A 12,662-nucleotide genomic window follows, 5' to 3' on the forward strand; every position below is an offset into this window, starting at 1 on the left:
TTTTGACTGAGTAAGTCTTGTCATCTTTTTTCTCTCTCCAGTATCACGAAACAGATGTTTTCATATATTGTTTCAACTTTCAGATTTCCTCAGTGATAAGGGTTAGTTTGAATATCTTACTATGTGATTCCCAGAATCTTCTTCATTTGCTTTTCATCACAGAAAACCCTGGACTCTTTACATGGAATCTGTCACCTCTGGTTCTTACCTTAGAAGGAATTATGGACCTTTTTTTATCTTCCAATAAATCTTCCAATAAATCAGGTCTTTAGTCATTACTCCAGGATGTCCTTATTTATCAGAGCCTTCATCTTTCTGGAGCTGATGCCTCAGGCTAGTAAATAATTTAACATGCGCTAGATGTCTGTCCTGTGCAAGGTACTGTGAAAAGCAAGGTGCTGTTGGTACCAAAATAAATATGAGATTTCCCCAGATTTCAAGGAGCTCACTCCGAAAGAGGATATTAAATTATAATATCAGCATAGCATGATAGGCAGAAAGGTGAAAGTAATTAAGGAGTACCAAAGAGACAAAGAGGAAGAGGACAAAATTGAGACTTGAGGAGCTAGGAAAAGATTATGATAAAAGATGATACTGAAATGAGTAAGAGAGAATGAGAAGGAATTTGATAAAAGGGGAGGCAGAGGGATCAAAGCAGAATGAGCATCTTGTTACCGTCCAGTGTTCATAAACCCAGGAAACGTGGCACATTTTGACTGAATCAAAGCGTTTGGGTGGAGGTGGGAATGAGGGGCATTGAACTGATTAAGCTGGTTACTTCAAATGTGATCCTTTCTGAGGCTCCAATATTTTTAGTAAAATACTAAGATGATAGGAAGAAAAAGCCACCAGTAAAAAGAGCAGCACTTCCCATCTTCTAGGGCAGTGTTGACCTCCGGTTGAGAATGGGTTGTGCTGCAGGGCCTAGAGGCAGGAACTCATTTGCCCTCTTTGTGACTTGGATTCCTGCCCTATTACCTGGCATACAGTGAGAGACAGTGAAGTTGCAACAATGGGAAAACAAGGAGCTTGCCTAGTAAGATACTGCTTGTTTTTTAGGCTTTCATCCCAGGTGTGGCTTCTCAGACACTGTTCTTCTGCCTTGTAAAAATAAAGGGGGTGCCTTCTGATCCTGAGGAAGATGAGTAACCTTGTTGTATTCTGTGGCTACCAACCTCAAGGACCCCACCCTCCCCTCTTTCAGAGAGTTTTATTTATCTATAATGTACTTAATGATTTTGGCTTGAGCATACTCTGATATTTAAATAAAGGGACTTTGCCACAAAATGCTCCAAGACATTTCAGTCTGTGTACAATATGGGACTGGCAGGCAAAATCCTTGAAAGGATTACACTTCTCATCCTCCATCTTGAAGAGACTGTGATATTTATCCACATTCCCTTACCCACTACTGATTGAAAAACTGTTCCATTTGAAGCCAGGTTTTATGTTTCTTGCTTATGGATTTTACATGCAAATGTCATTTTACCCGTCTTGGACCACATATTTCTTGATTACTTGTATTAGCATGAGTGTAGAGTTGGAGGAGAGTGAAAATATTTTGGTTTCTAATTAATCTCACTATTGAAAGGTAAACATTTTCATGTATAGCCTATGTATAACTATTTAATTATTACTGAGTACGGCCTGCATAGAGGGTTTTATTGATCCAGGCATCATAGAGGCAAGACTTTCTGAGAAAGGCTACCTTGGTGGTAAACAGAAGTGATGTTGAGGTCTGAGAAAGAGAGTAGAAAATTTCAGGAGCTCCTGAATGGAAATTTCCCAATTCCCCATTCCCGACAAATCTGGAAAGGAGGTAAACCCTTATACAACGTAAGATTTTTCTCTCCTGGCATCAGCGATGTCTCTGCCTTCTCTGTCAGCTGATCTAAGCCAGGTAGTTGCAAAATGTATGTGTAGAGAAAATGACAGTAGGTGTGGGAATGGATGCAATGGAGGTGATTGTGGAAGTACAAGGACATTATGAAGCTTCTTCTGCTGGTCATTCTGGAAAAATAATAAACATATCATGTTAAAAAGCCACGGTGTCTTCTCCAAAAAGACTCACAAGGGATGTTGAGAAATCGTTCCCTTGCTTCTGGGGTGAGCAGCAACTGGAAATCAGGGATATGATGAGATAAGTTAAAATTCCATGCACAATTATTTGTATCTTCATTTCCTGCTAGTCCTGGATTTCTCTGTATGCTCTAGTGACACCATATATAGTTACACAAAAAAATCAACACTCTTCAGGTTTCTGTTTCTTTTCTAATTGTTTTGGATCCGCTCCGCTCACCTGATCACAGATCTACTACTCCTCTTCTAAAACTGAGCTGACTACAGTGCATTGCCTCTCCCATGAGATCTTCCATATTTTCTATTTTGCCCTCCACCCCAGCCTGAATTAAAACTTCCTAAGATTGATTTTAGTTTTAGATTTACATGGAATATTCTATCTACCTCATTTGTAGTTTTCAGCACATTGTATTATAACTGTCTGCTTCCATCTCTGGGTAACCTACAGTCAGAAATATTTTAGGGCAAGACCTATATTTTAACCTCTACATCCCTGGCACAAGCACAATACATGGTACGTATTAGGTGCTTATTAAATGGTTTGTGAACAAAACATACCTGAATACCAATCCTAAAGAGTGGCAATTCTATTGAGTCAACACGACCTGGGTTGATGAGCTAAGAGGATGCAGGACTTACTAGTCCCCTTATTGATGCGTACATGCCTTCATTCATAATTCTAAGAACACATTCTTAGTAAATACATAATGGTGTAAGAGGTAGAATTACAGGATGTCCAAGAAAGGCCCAATTCCATCACTGGTCTCACTATGTTAATTTCTGCATATGGTGACATTCAAGGCTGGGGTCTCTTTGTGGATACAGAGCAGTAGAGTCTTCATATAGATCACCTGTCTGAGCTAAATAATATAAGCAGACTAGGAGATATCATTGCTCATAAAATAGCGAAAAATCTACATGAGCGCCGGGAAATATTAACAAGACAAATAAACCTGAGGATTCTTAGCAGAAAAAAATCCAGAGATCAGATGGACAGACCACCTAAATAAGACACTGGGAGTAATAATTACCCATTAAACTACAGGGACCAAACAGCTGCATATTTCGGCTTAAATGTCATTTAAAAAGCAGTGAAGATTAGCAAATACATTCTCAAAAGGTAAATCCCTACAAATACCATGCTAAGAAGGCAACCACAGTAGTTTACTACATAGCTGGGTTTCTAAAAATTATAGTTCTCAGATAAAATTAAAAATACCAACAGAAAAAGAAAAAAATATTGAGGAAAACAGACATATACATAAAACGACATGAAAAGTTTCACAGATGCATGCCAGAGTTATCCGTGGCCCGCCTAGTGGCCGGTATGGTTGCAGACATACAGGGCTTGCAGTAAACAGCTCCTCTGGGGCAACCTGTTTGACAGGGATCTGTCCATGATTAGAGAAGCTGTGGTATCAGATAGAGACAGTGCTGTCCTGGGCAGAAGGAGCAAAAGCAAGAGCTGTGGGTGAATAAAAGTATAAAGGGCTTTGGAGGTGGGGGGTCGGGGCTGGCTAATTGCGGCTACCCACTAAAGCAGGAGCAATGGGGGCTGGGCCGTCTTGCGTTGAAGGGCATGGGTCAATAGATTTCAAGAAGTAGGTGTGTTCCTTGGCGACAGCCCACAGGTGGCTGTGAGGGTGACTCCGGAAGGGTTTTCCTGGCTGAGTTCAGCTGCTGACCTGCTGCAAGGGCCAATTTGCAGGGCTGGGCGCCAGGGGGTGGTGGCGGCCTTCATGACGGGGCAAAAGCAACAGAGCACTTCCTTCGAGCCGGAATCGAACCAGCGACCTAAGGATGTCCACGTGTGTCAGGTCTACAGTCCTCCGCTCTACCAGCTGAGCTATCGAAGGGTGCACAGTGGCAAGTGCTGGGTCCTTCGTTTTTCCTGGAAACGACAGAGGCCAAGGCTCTGGAAGGCCCCGGGTGCAATATGCCCTAGGTTAGTTGGAAGCCCCTTGGCAGGGAGCCGTGCAACGCCGGGGATCCGTGGTGGCCAGGCATCCCGGGGAGGAGATTTTCAGAACGCCTGGGCCTGGGCCGCCACCTGTTGACTCATTTTCTCTCCCCTGGGCTCTTTCTACAGGGAGACACCAGGACGACAGCCCTCGGTGGCCAGAAAGCCAGTAAGAGGGTGAAGGGAGGGGGGGCGTTGGTGAAACCCAAACGGATGAGTGGGTCGGGTCGGGGCGGGCTTGCGGAGGGAAGCAGGAGAGGAGAATGCATCACCAGGCAGGCAGGGTCGCTGAAGGGCCCTCGAGGAGTTTCTGAGCCCCCCCCCCGCCCCACCCAATCATATACACGCCCCCTGGTGCTGGGGCGTCATCATCCCCGCATTTAACCTCGACCCGACCCTGTTGCCCACCGTGACCTGGGCTCGTTTTTCTGTGCAGTGAGACTTCCTGGAAGTGAGGGAGAAAGGATGTCCCCATAGGTACCCAGCCGTCTGGCCCGCTGCGACCCGTCTGGGGACTTGGCTCGCGTTCTCTGCCCACAGACACGGATTCCTCTGGCAGAGGCGGGTGCTCCCTGAAGCAGCTCAAGATTCTGTGGGCTTCCTGGACAGGCAGAGCACACCGTTGTCCAGGTCGGACGTCTCGCCCTCGCTCCTCGTCTTTGACAAACGTTTCAGATCCCATCTGGTGCGTGCCCGCCACCTGACACCACTCGCTCACCCACCCAGCTCAGGTGGCACAGAAGTACGGCAAGCCACACCCAAGTCACCTGCCCTCCGATGCCTGTGTCGCCACCCCTGATCGGGAGACCAGCAGGTCTGCACCTGCGAGGATGAGGGCCATGTCTGCGGAGGTCCCCTACTGCCCGCTGTGAGGCCCCAGACAGGAGGAAGTGGCCGTGCCGGGGCTCACCGGGGTGTGTCCAAGTCACCAGAGTCCACCTCCCAACCACGGACACACCCTCCACCCCTGTTACATCCCCCAAACACCAAACCTAGTTCCTCCAAACCTGGGAACCTTCTGTCCCTCTCTCGAGGATGAGGGCGAGAGAGAGAGAGAGAGAGAGAGAGAGAGAGAGAGAGAGAGAGAGAGACGAAGTTGGAGAGAGAGATGGATGGAGATACACAGAGACTGCAGTTGTTGGGCTAGACAGAAGAGAGAGGCCATGGACCATCGTAGGACTAGGCAAAGTAGGAAAGGGAAATTGAGTGGGAGGGTTTTCAAGAAGAATGCCTTGGTTGTCCATGACCCATGTGATGGCCCGTGTGCTTGTTGGGCTCCAGGGCTCGCGGTGGGCAGCTCCTGTATGGCCACATGTTTGTCGGATCTGTCCACGTTGAGCAAAGTGGTGGTGGCAGAGGGAGCGCTGCTCTCCCTGGGGAGAGGTGCGAGAATAAAAGTGTTAAGGGCTTGGGAGGCTGACCGGCTGGCTGGTGGGGGCAGTCTGCTAAGGCAGGAGCAAGGGGATGTTGTGGACTGAGGGGCATATGTCTGTGGACTTCAGGAAGAAGGGGTAAGTGGTTCTGGAAGGGCTTTGTTGGCTTTGTCCGGTGAGAATGAGGATGCTCTTGTAGTGCAAGGGGAAGGGCCAATTTGCAGGGCAGAAGCAGAGGGCGTGGCCCTCATGATGGGGCAAAAACGATTAAAGCACTTCCTTCGAGCCGGAATCGAACCAGCGACCTAAGGATGTCCACATGTCATCAAATCTACAGTCCTCCGCTCTACCAGCTGAGCTATCGAAGGGTGCACACCCATGCTTCCACTGACAAGCACTGGGTCCTTTCTTTTTGCAGGAATGGTGGAGACCAAGGAACTGGAGCCTCACCGTTCCTCAAAGAGGAGCACCGCCTCCAAGTGCCTCCCTCCATGCCCTCCATCCACCCCAAATCCCGCTCCCAGTTCTGTACCTCCCTCAGCTCGCCACTCACTCCAGACAGGGGCCGTGGTGCCCACCTAAACCTAGTTTTACTTTTCCGCGCAGTGAGGGCACCTGGGAAGTGATGGAGAAAGGACGTCGGGCTAGGCCTGTCTGGGGACTTGGCTCGCGTTCTCTGCCCACAGACCCGGATTCCTCCGGCAGAGGCGGGTGCTCCCTGAAGCAGCTCAAGATTCTGTGGGCTTCCTGGACAGGCAGAGCACACCGTTGTCCAGGTCGGACCTCTCGCCCTCACTCCTCGTCTTTGACAAACGTTTCAGATCCCATCTGGTGCGTGCCCGCCACCTGACACCACTCGCTCACCCACCCAGCTCAGGTTGCACAGAAGTACGGCAAGCCACACCCAAGTCACCTGCCCTCCGATGCCTGTGTCGCCACCCCTGATCGGGAGACCAGCAGGTCTGCACCTGCGAGGATGAGGGCCATGTCTGCGGAGGTCCCCTACTGCCCGCTGTGAGGCCCCAGACAGGAGGAGGTGGCCGTGCCGGGGCTCACCGGGGTGTGTCCAAGTCTCCAGAGTCCACCTCCCAGCCACAGGCACATCCTCCACCCCTGTTATATCCCCCAAACACCAAAGCTAGCTCCCCCAAACCTGGGAACCTCCAATTTCCATGGCGGGTGGAGGGCATGGGCACATCCAATGGAAGCCTTAGAATCTCTCTTTGGTCCCTGTCCACTGGTCTCTGCAGATGGTGACATTCGAGGCTGGGGAATCTTAGTGGCCACAGAGCAGTAGGTTCCTCCTGAAGGGCTCCTGTGGGAAAGCAGTGGCACTGCCCCCTGGACCCTGGAAACTCCACAGCCCCAGGCTCAGCTCCTCTTGGTCAGCAGTGGGGCAGCAGGGAAGATTGCTGCTGCAGAGGAGACCTGGAGATGAAGATATGCGGGAAACGCAGTCTGGATGCAGAGGCAGAACCCGAACCAAAAAAGGAGCTCGTGGCCGCAAGGGTCAGGGGAGGGCAGCGGCTGGGCCCCAGGGCCTGCAGAGAGCCACGCTCCCATCACCGTTCCTCTGACAGTGCTTTCCAACTGTATCTCCAGCCTTTGGGAGTTTCCCTCCCACAGGAGAGAAAAGGGCAAGGGCCACTCCTTGGCTTTCCTCTCTGCACCCACATGCCCTGACAACCCTCCCCCAACCAGCACCATCCCTGAAACCCGGCTCAGTGGCTGTGGAGGGAGGAGGGTGTGGAAGGCTGTAGCCTCAGCGGCCCAGCACTTAATTCAGCCAGCTGGTCAGAAGGCACAGGCCAGTGGCCTGTGTCAGGAGGACAGTTGTTGTGCCCCCCCAGGATCACACATCCGGCCACCAAGCCCCACTCCCGGGCCCTTTCTGCTCCCTGCCTTCAGCCACCGTTATCTGCCCCCCACCCCCGGCCTTTTCCTACTCTCAGGTCTCTTTCTCAGGTCTCAGCCTTTCCTTTTGCTCACAAACTCCCTTCCTCTCCCCATCTCCCCCTCTCCCTTGCAGTCGCTCTCCCTCAGTCTCTCTCTATCTTTATCTCAGTCTCTATTTCTCTGTCTCTCCATCAGAAGTAGCAGGGGAATTGGTACAGGGGTGTTCCCCACAATTGTACAGAGTGTGAGCAATCGTTGCTCTTGCAGAAGGAACTCAAACCTTCCTACGGCAGCAAGAACAGGTGTGAAATTTCGAGGAACTGGAAGTTTTCCTGTGGCCTCGGCCTTGTTCTCTGACTGACAGGAGACCTGAATGGGGCCTCTGAAGTTTTCATCGTGGCGTCAAGCCTCCTCCCCTGTCCTGAGAGCCCTGGTGTCTTTTGCTCCTGCCAATGCCAGAGGCTCTTGGCGCAGGCGCACAATTGGCAATGGCTTGGCAAATCTCAGGGTGGCAGTCCTGTCCCACAGTATATAAAGCAAATGGTGAAGGGTTTCTGTCTCCCTAAGTTTATATATTTATGATCATTCAAGAGAGACACAGAAAGAGAGAACGAGTTCGAGAATGAGGGAGAGAGAGAGAGACAGTTGGAGAGAGGGATGGACAGAGATACACAGAGACTGCGGTTGGGCTAGACAGAAGAGAGAGGCCATGGACCATCGTAGGACTAGGCAGAGTAGGAAAGGGAAATTGAGTGGGAGGGTTTTCAAGAAGAATGCCTTGGTTGTCCGTGACCCATGTGATGGCCCGTGTGCTGGTCGGCCTCCAGGGCTCGCGGTGGGCAGCTCCTGTATGGCCACATGTTTGTCGGATCTGTCCACGTTGAGCAAAGTGGTGGTGGCAGAGGGAGTGCTGCTCTCCCTGAGGAGAGGTTGAAGGGCTTGGGAGGTTGAAGGGGCTGGTTGGTGGGGGCAGTCTGCTAAGGCTGCTAAGGGTGTCTTTGGTTGAGAAGCATGTGTCTCTGGATTTTGGGAAAGGGACAAGTGGCTCCAGGAGGGCTTTGTCGGCTTTCTCCTGTGAGAATGAGGATGCTCTTGTAGTGCAAGGGGAAGGCCCAATTTGCAGGGTAGAGGCAAGGCTGCACTAGGCAGTGGTGGGCTTCATGATGGGGCAAAAGCATCAGGGGCACATCCTTCAAGCCGGAATCGAACCAGCAACCTAAGGATATCCACATATATCAGGTCTACAGTCCTCCACTCTACCAGCTGAGCTATCGAAGGGTCCACACTGGTAAGTGCTGAGTCCTTCCTTTTTGCAGAAATGACAAGAGGCCAACGCATTGAATGGTCCCAGGTACAACATGCTTTTGGTTGGTTGGAAGGCCCCTAGGCAAGGAGCGGTGCATATGCTGGCTCTGTGGTTGTCAGGCATCCTGGGGCGGCAATTTTCAGAATGCCTGGGACTGGACAGTCACCTGTTGACTCATTTCCTCTACCCCCCCCCCACCCCGCCCTGTCCCTTTCTACACGGAGTGGGGGGATGACGCCCATCCCAGGCCAGAAAGCCGGCAAGAGAGTGAGGGGAAAGGGGACGTTGGGCGAGGGGAAAGGGGACGTCGGGCAAATGGATGCGTGGGTTGGTTGGGGGCAGGCTTGCGGAGGATGGAGAGCAGAAGAACGCAGCCCACAGGGTCACAGAAGATCCCTTGAGGAGGAGCACAGCCTCTAAGCGCCTCCCCCCACCCCACCCATCCCACCCCAGCCCTCGGCCCCGGTTCTGTACCCCCGTCACCTCGCCACTTACTCAAGACCGGGGCCGAGGTGCCCACGTAGACCTAGTCTTACTTTTATGTGCAGTGAGACTTCCTGGGATGTGATGGAGAAGGGATGTCGGGATGTCGGGCCAGGCAGGCCAGGGGTGGAGGGAAGGCGGTGGGGGTCGACGATGACACCACGCCCATAGGTACCCATCGGCCTGGCCCTCTGTGGCCATCCTACGAACTTGGATCCCCTTTTCTGCCCACAGAGCAGAATTTTTTTCAGTAGCTGTTTCTCCAGCATCCATCTTCCACTCCCTGCACCCTTTAGTTCCCTTCCTTCAGCCTGCTTTGTTTTCCCCACCTCCTTCCTGCTACCAGGTGTATTTCTGATCCCTAAGCCTGTGTTTTTCTCTCAAACTTTTCCCCTTCTTGTACATCTGTGTCTGTTTCTCACTTTCTATCTCTCAGGGTGTCTGGCTCTTTTTTGATTTTTTGGTCTGATTTTTCTCTGAAACTTTTTTTCACTGTTTCCTTCTTTGTTTCTCTCTGTCTCTTTCTCTTGCTTTTTGTCTCTTTTTTTTTTCTGTCTATCTGTATTTCTACTTCTATATCTCTATGTCAGAATTTGCAATGTATTTGTTCCTGATTCACCTAGTTTCGGCAGTCGTTGCTCTTTCAGGTGGAACTAACACTTTCTGGGTGCAATGAGAGCAGTGTATAGGGCAATAGATATTATCTGAAGTGCAGGCTGAGAGAAGCCAGTGGGAAAATAAAGGGAGAGGTCCAGAGGTTTAAGAATAGTTATCCTGGATGTGTTTTTAATTATGTACGCTCAGATTCTCTTGGGCTTTTGCTGCAAGTTTCTTTTACTCTCCAGTTTTGAAGAAATCTTTAATGGCAATCAAAGAAATTTTGCTAGGATGAAACTTACGTATCCCTGGATTTAATTATTAATAAAGTACTACAATTGGCTCACCGATTGTAATAAAATGCATTATACCAATACAATTTGTCATTGGAAGGGAAAATAGTGGAAGAGGGGCAGTGAGAACATATATATGAGAACATTCTTGACACTGTACTCAATTTTCTTTTACAGAAAACTGCCTCTAAACAGAAACAGTATTAACTGAAAAATTAATAAATTGATTTTGTCCATGTATATTCATTCATGTGTATACAACTACTGGAAAGAATGTTCTTGGGTAAGCATCTAGTGCACAGTTAGAGGGGATGGTCTTAGCTAGGATCTTGGATAGGTCATCCACAGTAACAGGAGGAAGAAAAGTACTCAGATGCCTGTAAATGGGTACCTTGTAGATGTTCTCCTGTGAATGCTTCTGTTTTCTTAGTGAAATAGAAAGCTGAGAGTGAGAATGTATGCTGAGGTATTGCTATTTTGAAGACACAAGAGAAGGGATGAAAGAGTAGAAGTGAAGGGATTGAGAAAAATTGTTATGCATATGCACTTGAGATTATTGTCATGAATTTAAATTGAGACCATTTCAGCATCACTGGGTTTCTCTTCATTCTAGTTCAGCTAGGTGAGGGCACGTATTGAATGCTTACATTAAATAAAGATTGCTATTTTGTTAAGTGAGTTTTTCTAAGCAAAAGAGGGACGATCGTATTCAGACCCCTAGATCAAGAATTTAGCCAGGAACTTGAAACTTCTCTTGGTGATTCGTTTGAAGGACATGGGCCATCTTCACTCCTTCACCACCTCCTGAAGGTGCTCTCTCCTTTGCCTAAAGGTGCTCTCTCCTACTAAAGGTGACCTCTCCAAAGGCACACTAAGAAAGGGGTAACACTTTGATTCAACCTGGGTTGCAATGGACATCAAATTCCACCCATCCACTCTCTGGGACCCCTAAAATATGGGCAAAGATCCAAAGTACACTGTGCTTACAGTTCAAGCCATGAAAATATCTAATAGGAGTTCAGATTATGGGTTAAAACATTCTCGGGATCTTTGAGAGCAAACTGTAGGGGCAGTGAGCTAATTTTCCAAGTTAGTTGTCAAAGATGCTCGATTCAAGTCTGCAAGAATTGAAACATCTCCATCATCCCCGGGGCATTGCCTTTTTGCTGAGTAACATCTCGGGACAGTCTCACTCAGACCCCCTCTGTCCTGACTTCCTGGCAGAGAAAGATGCAGAGGGAAGGGTAGGAGCTCCATCGGGAGATCAGAAATAGGGGTTGGGGGCTTCCCTGGTGGCGCAGTGGTTGAGAGTCCGCCTGCCGATGCAGGGGACACGGGTTCGTGCCCCGGTCCGGGAAGGTCCCACATGCCGCGGAGCGGCTGGGCCCGTGAGCCATGGCCGCTAAGCCTGCGCGTCCGGAGCCTGTGCTCCGCAACGGGAGAGGCCACAACGGTGAGAGGCCCGCGTACTGCAAAAAAAAAAAAAGAAAGAAAAAAAGAAAAAAAAAGAAATAGGGCTTGGGCGTGAGGAGGCAGAAACGTCCCAGAGCAAACATACCACTGGGGAGCTGAGGACCCGAGGGGCTGATTCTAAGGTCACTGATGTACTCCAGCAACAGTACAGACCCAAGGGTCTGCACCGGTGCTCTTGCCAAAGGAGTAACTCTTGAAGTTCGCTTATAGACTGCGCACGAAGCTTCTGTGAGTCTCCATTATGAGGAAAAAAATGTAAATAAAATAAATAAAACAGACACCACTCCCTGTTTTCTCCAGCCTTTTATCCGTCTCCTGTTGCATGTGACAGCTTCCTCTTCTGGGGCTACACCTGTACTTAAAACTTCTCTTTCTTACCGAACCCTATCCTGCGGATGAACTTCATCCTTTAAGACTTATCAAAATTATCAAAACTTACTACCTGGCAAAATTTTCTCAAGCCCTATCTGGCCAGAAAACAGGAACCCACTTGCCTTAAATAGTCTGACCTGAACCTCACTCTGGTACACTCAGTCACTCATCTCAGCCCCAAACCGAGGACTAGATTACTATTCCCATCTTAGACCTCGGTTGTGCAACTGGCAAAGCTGTGGCTTAGCGGTGGTGGGATTCGAACGCCCCACCCAAAGAGACTAAGGCCTCATGCCAGTGCCTTAGACCGCTGGGCCACACTACTTGGTGTTATGTGATATTGCCTATTCTTTCCCATACTACCTACTTTCTTTTACATTTCAGCTGTGCTCTATACAATGTGTTCTCGAAGTCCTAACTTGATACCTCAAGAGCAAGTGGAGGAAGGGTTCAGGGAACAGCGGAGGCTCATCACAAAAACTTACTTTCCTCATCGGCTCTGAAGTTTTCATCTTCCACCCAAGTGCTTAAATGGGAAGAACTTAGTGGATGAACAATGAGTGAATTGAGTCTGTGCCACACAAGTAGGCCGTGGGCCTTCTGTAGCTGTTACTGTGTTTTATTCTTTTAGGCTTCCTCTCAGTCTCGCCACAAATTTCTTAGGAAAACAGACGAAGGCTGACGCTAATTAAAGCCACAAAAATCCTATCTTCGAAGGAGCATGACTTATCAAATGGCGTTTTAAAGCATTTGCAAATCCTTGAGCACGTACTTAAAGCTGGAATCTAACCAACAACCTAAAGATGCCAACGGAGCTCTACAGCGCCGCC

The 12,662-nt window shown here is 49.2% G+C and overlaps 3 non-coding genes across 3 annotated transcripts; all 3 read right to left on the minus strand.

Moving 5' to 3' along the window:
- Nucleotides 1-3,845: 3,845 nt before the first annotated feature.
- TRNAY-GUA (transfer RNA tyrosine (anticodon GUA)) lies at nt 3,846-3,935 on the minus strand. The gene is given in 2 exon segments: nt 3,846-3,881; nt 3,899-3,935. It is a non-coding gene; the product is annotated as a tRNA-Tyr (tRNA).
- Nucleotides 3,936-5,689: 1,754 nt separating this feature from the next.
- Nucleotides 5,690-5,780, minus strand: TRNAY-GUA (transfer RNA tyrosine (anticodon GUA)). The gene is given in 2 exon segments: nt 5,690-5,725; nt 5,744-5,780. It is a non-coding gene; the product is annotated as a tRNA-Tyr (tRNA).
- A 2,716-nt stretch (nt 5,781-8,496) lies between these two features.
- TRNAY-GUA (transfer RNA tyrosine (anticodon GUA)) lies at nt 8,497-8,586 on the minus strand. The gene is given in 2 exon segments: nt 8,497-8,532; nt 8,550-8,586. It is a non-coding gene; the product is annotated as a tRNA-Tyr (tRNA).
- Nucleotides 8,587-12,662: the final 4,076 nt, after the last annotated feature.

Source organism: Orcinus orca, chromosome 2 (assembly GCF_937001465.1).
Source record: "Orcinus orca chromosome 2, mOrcOrc1.1, whole genome shotgun sequence".
Taxonomy (NCBI): Eukaryota; Metazoa; Chordata; class Mammalia; order Artiodactyla; family Delphinidae; genus Orcinus; species Orcinus orca.